Raw genomic sequence first — 5985 nt, 5'->3', positions numbered from 1 at the left:
TTGCACTCCAGCCTGGGCGACAGAGTGAGACCCTGTCTCAAAAGAAAAAAAAAAAGGAAAAGGTTTCAGACTCAGAGACTCGGTCTTACTGAAGGTCATTAAGCCCCAGCTTCCTTGTCCTCGGGAGTGACCTGGTCCTTGCATTTCACAACTGCATGAAGTATTTGTGGGACACGTTGTGTGTCAAGGCAGGAAGATCACTTCCCAAATATCCACGACTGTGGGGAAAGGGAATGAGGTTATCACTGCAGGCCGCCTCGGAACCAGGTGAGAACCTTGAGGTTAGCTGGTGGAGGGAAGAAGTTGTCACCCTTCTTTCCCTTGGAGTTTATCGTCCCTGGTAGCCAATGAGGACATTTGTTTGTTCGTTTGTTGTTTTTCTCAGTTATGTTAACTTCAGTTAATAGGCTGAAACGTTCTTAAAAATTTTTCTCTTCATCATCAGATGTTTGCAAAACTTTTGGCCTTTGAGCTTAAACCTGGAGCTTTACTCCACCTATAATATGATTTTCCTGCTGTAGTGCATTCTGAAGTTCTGAAGAAAACTGAACCCAACCCAAACCTCTGTGAAAGCCAGTCTCCTTGTCTTGACGCCGTGGTCCAAGGAATTTTTCTCACAAAAACAACTGGCCGACTGATACTTCCACGCAGCGCCATGGCACCTCTCCCTGCTAAGGCCGCCATCTTTAGACTTTTTTTTTTTTTTTTTCCTGAGACAGATTCTTGCTCTGTTGCCCAGGCTGGAGTGCAGAGGCACGATTTCAGCTCATAGCAACCTCTACCTCCCAGGTTCAAGTGATTCTCCTGTCTCAGCCTCCTGACGAGTGGGACTACAGGTGCCCGCCACCACGCCCAGCTAATTTTTTTGTATTTTTAGTGGAGACGAGGTTTCACCATGTTGGCCAGGCTGGTCTCGAACTCCTGGCCTCATGTGATCCGCCCGCCTGGACCTCCCAATGTGCTGGAATCACAGGCGTGAGCCCCCAGGCCTGGCCACCAATGGGAAAATTTGGTTAGAAAATTGTGTCCACTTCTGGCCCTGTTCCTGCCCCTGGTCCCCCAACATTCTGTATGAAAACAGTGAGAAAATCTTGTTCCTTCTGTTAAAATAATTAAATGACAGGTCATTAGCCTGGAATCCTACATAAGCAAAGGGAAACTTAACTCAGAATTTAAAGGAAAAGGAAGCTTAAACTCTGCCCAGCACGGGCAGCTACCTGGGCATTGGTTGTCTTCCCATTAACCTCCCACTGGGATAGGCCAAGTAAAGCAATGGCTCAAACTCGAACCAATCACAGAGTTTCTTTGCTCTGCCTCTTCATTCACCCTATAAAAGCCTCACCTTCATGCCCCTACCTGATTCATCCTTGCCTGCTTAGATAAACTCTACTTCTTTTCCCGTTTAGAGAACAAAAAGTGCAGCTCACTGGCAGCGCTCATTTAATTTTACATAAACACACTCTTGGAGGCTGAAGCAAATCTGACTGATTTTCAATGTAATAAGAAGATATAAAAACTGTTCCTGGAGTTCTTTCTAAACATAGCTAGCATCAGAATCCTCTGAATCATCAGAATGGTCTTTTTTTTGAAAAATCAGATTCATCAAATGAATCTGTGGCCAACAAGTATTCAAGAACAATGCTAACATCATGCGTAGGAATGTTTTGTTTTCTAGGATTTCACATTTTCAGTGATTGAGAATGACTATATTTTGTCAATGGAAATACCACCACTGAAAACAGAATGCTCTAAGTAGAATGATGGCTTTTGTTTCCAAAATCTATATTATAGAGCAATGCAAAAATGATTTTAAAAAGCGCCAGGTGCGGTGGCTCACGCCTGCAATCCCAGCATTTTGGAAGGCCGAGGTGGGTGGATCACGAAGTCAGGAGTTCAAGACCAGCCTGGCCAAGATGGTGAAACTCCATCTCTACTAAAAATACAAAAAATTAGCCAGGCGTGGTAACAGGTGCTTGTAATCCCAGCTACTCGGTAGGCTGAGGCAGAGAATTGCTTGAACCTGGGAAGGCAGAGGTTGCAGTGAGTGGAGATCGAGCCACTGCACTCCAGCCTCAGTGACAAAGCAAGACTCTGTCTCAAAAAAATAAAAAAATTAAAAAAGCGAGATCTTTTGTGGCAAAATTATCTCAGGGTAAACACTGTGGCTGCAAGTGCCACTGGCGAGTATTTTGGGGGGCAAGCAGGAAATGGGTTGAAATTTTAACATGACCAAGCTTGTTTTATGACACTTCTTTGATCTTCCTATCACTCTCATTCTTACGCCCCAAGGAAAAAAGGAACGTAAGTATTAAGAATCTGTATGTGGTGGATGGAAGACATTATCAAGAGATATTTTTAGATAAAGCAAGAAGTGTGGGCAGAAGCAGGCCTGGCTGTTGGTGGCCCAAGCTAAGCTGAGGAATGTTGGCTGTGATCACTAACTTCCTGCTCCCCACCCCTTCATATGTTTTCATCTGACGGCCAGTCCAAGATGGGTGCTATGATTGGAATATCTGTCCCCTCCAAAACTCAGGTTAAAATCTAGTCCCCAATTCAACAGTGTTAAGAGGCGGGGCCTTTAAGAGGTGATTGAGGCTGGGCGTGCTGGCTCACACCTGTAATCCCAACATTTTGAGAGGCTGAGGCAGGCAGATCATAAGGTTAGGAGATCGAGACCAGCCTGGCCAACATGGTAAAAACCCATCTCTACTAAAAATACAAAAATTAACCAGCCATGGTGGCAGGCGCCTGTAGTTTCAGCTACTCGAGAGGCTGAGGCAGGAGAATTGTTTGAACTCCAGAGTCAGAGGTTGCAATGAGCCAAGATTTCACCACTGCACTCCAACCTGGGCAACAGAGCAAAACATCATCTCAAAATAAATAAATAAATACATACATAAATACGAGGTGATTGGGTCATGAAGTCTGCACCCACAAATGGATTAATCCATACATGAATGAATGGATCAATGGGTTATCGTGGGTATAGAACTTCATAAGAACTTCATAAGAACATAAGGAGACCTGAGCTATCACGCTTACCCCCTCACTTTGTGATGACCTGTGCCACCTTGGGACTCTACAGAGTCCCCAGTGGCAAGAAGGCCCTCACCAGATGTGTCTCCTCAACCTGGGACTTCCCAGCCTCCATGGTTGTAAGAAATAAATTTATTTTCTTATAAATTACCCAGTTTCAGGTATTAAAATGCAACAGAAAATGAACTAAGACAATGGGCATGCTTCCTTCTCCCTCGAAGTCTGGTGAGATGGCTTTAGTGGAACCTTCAGAGAGCTAGGTAGGAGTTCTCTGCAACTGGAAGCATGAAGGTCTGCTAGCTGACTTGTTGTCCGAGAAGAAAAGGTTGTATTTAAGAAATAACCAGCCGGGCGCAGTGGCTCACACCTATACTCCCTGCACTTTGGGAGGCCGAGGAAGGTGGATCACCTGAGGTCAGGAGTTCAAGACCAGCCTGGTCAACATGGTGAAACCCCGTCTCTATTAAAAATACAAAAAATAGCTGCGTGTGGTGGTGGGCACCTGTAATCCTAGCTTCTTGGGAGGCTGAGGCCAGAGAATAGCTTGAGCCCGGGGAGATGAAAGTTGCAGTGAGCCTAGATCGTACCACTGCACTTTAGCATGGGCAACAGAGTGAGACTCCATCTCAAAAAACAAAACAAAGCAAAACAAAAACACCTCACTATTATTCTGGTCACTCTTAGATTTTTAAAGAAAGTTTTATTTTTGTAGTCAATATAAAGTATACTAATGAGATATTTTGCATTCCTTTTTCACACAAAGGCTTCAAAATTCAGTGTGAATTTTACATTTACACCACATCTCAATTCAGATGCTAAATGATCACTGGAAATACTTTACTTGTTGTGTGACCACTCTAAGCATAAATCTCATGGATTAAAGAAGGCCACACATGTTTTGCCATTCTTCCACTGGAGAGGTGGAATTATACATATATATAATTTTTGTATGTGACATAGTCTCTGTCTGCCACCCAGGCTGGAGTACAAAGGCACAATCTCTTGAATCCCAGGTTCAAGCGATTCTCCTGCCTCAGCCTCCTGAGTAGCTGCGACCACAGGCTTGTACCACCATGCCCAGCTAATTTTTGTATTTTTTGTAGAGACAGGTGATCTTGCTTGGTTGGCCAGGCTGGTCTCGAACTCCTGATCTCAGGTGATCTGCCCTACTCAGTCTCCCAAAGTGCAAGGATTATGGGTGTGAGCCACCATGCCAGGGCTCTACAAAATATATATTTTAAAAATTTAGCTGGATATAGTGATGTGTGCCTGTAGTCCCAGCTACTCAGGAGGCTGAGGTGGAAGAAATCACATCACTTGAGCCTAGAAAGTCGAGGCTGCAGTGAACCATGATCATGCCACTGCACTCCAGCTTGGGTGACAGACCAAGATCTTGTCTCAATAAATAAATAAATAAATAAATAAATAAATAAATAAGGGCGTAAAGCTGCCTGTTCAGTACAGCAGATTGTAGCCATGTGTGGCTGCTGAGCCTCAGAAATGTGGTTAAGGTGATTGAGAAATTGAATTTTTAATTTTATTTAATTAATTTTAATCTATTTAAATATGATTTTAAAATGATTAATAATTTTTTAAATAAATTCATGGGATGCAGCTTAAGTGGTGCTTGAAGGAAGTGAATAGCTTTTTTTTTTTTTTTGATAGGGAGTCTCACTCCATCTCCCAGACTGGAGTGCGGTGGTGTGATCTCTGTTCACTGCCACCTCTGCCTCCTAGGTTTAAGAAGCTCTCATGCCCTAGCCTCCCGAGTAGCTGAGATTACAGATGCCTGCCACCATGCCCAGCTAATTTTTGTGTTTTTAGTAGAGACAGATTTTCACCATGTAGGCCAGTGGCTGGGCTTAAACTCCTACCCTCAAGTCATCTGCTGCCCTCAGTCTCCCAAAGTGCTGGGATTTCAGGCGTGAGCCACCATGCCTGGCTGGTATTAACAAATTTTAATTTTGTGACTGGTATTATCAAATTTTTAATTTTGTGACTCTATTTCTTCAACTTCTTCAACTAGATTTTATGACATCTAGACACAGATTATTTCCAATGACATTTTAGCCTCTGAATGGAGATGTGCTGTAAATGTGAAATTCACACTAGATTTTAAAAACTTGGTTTGAAAAAAAGAATGCAAAAGATCTTAATATATTTTATATTGAATACATGATAAAATGATATTACTTGGGTTATATTGGGTTAAATAAAATATATTAATTAAAATTAATTTTGCCTATACCTTTTTATTTTATTTTATTTTTTGAGACAGGGTCAAACTCTTGTCACCCAGGCTGGAGTGTGTGGCATGATCTCAGCTCACTGAACCTCTACCTCCCAGGTTCAAGGAATTCTCCAGCCTCAACCTCCCGAGTGGCTGGGAGTACGGGTGCACGCCACCACACCCAGCTAATTTTTGTATTTTCAGTAGAGACAGGGTTTCACCATGTTGACCAGGCTGGTCTCAAACTCCTGGCCTCAAGTTTGGCCCTCAATACTGGGATTACAGGCATGAGCCACTGAGCCTGGCTGTATCAGGGGAACGAGCCCCCAGTATTTCAACATAGGTTCTTTTCTATTTTCCCAAAGTGTCAGCTGGTCTGAGAAATAAAAAGAAAGATTACAAAGAGAAGAATTTTACAGCTGGGCTGCCGGGGGTGATATCACATATCGGCAGCTTCCGTGATCCCCACTTGAGCTGCAAAACCAGCAAGTTTTTATTAGGGATTTCAAAAGGGGAGGGGGTGCACGAATAGGGAGTGGGTCACAGAGATCACATGCTTCAAAGGGCAATAAAAGATCACAAGACAAAGGGCAGAGCAAGAGCATAAGGCAAGTGTGAAATTAGAATTACTGATGAGAGTCCATGTCCTGCTGGGGACACATTGTCTTGATAAACATCTTAACAGGAAGCAGGGTTCAAGAGCAGACAACCAGTCTGAC

General features: G+C 43.4%; 1 pseudogene; it reads right to left on the bottom strand.

Moving 5' to 3' along the window:
• On the bottom strand, positions 1–716 carry LOC110743208 (annotated as a pseudogene).
• Positions 717–5985: the final 5269 nt, after the last annotated feature.

This window comes from Papio anubis, chromosome 3, assembly GCF_008728515.1.
Source record: "Papio anubis isolate 15944 chromosome 3, Panubis1.0, whole genome shotgun sequence".
Taxonomy (NCBI): Eukaryota; Metazoa; Chordata; class Mammalia; order Primates; family Cercopithecidae; genus Papio; species Papio anubis.
Note: the sequence above shows the minus strand (reverse complement) of the source record. Positions and strands in the feature narration are given on the sequence as shown.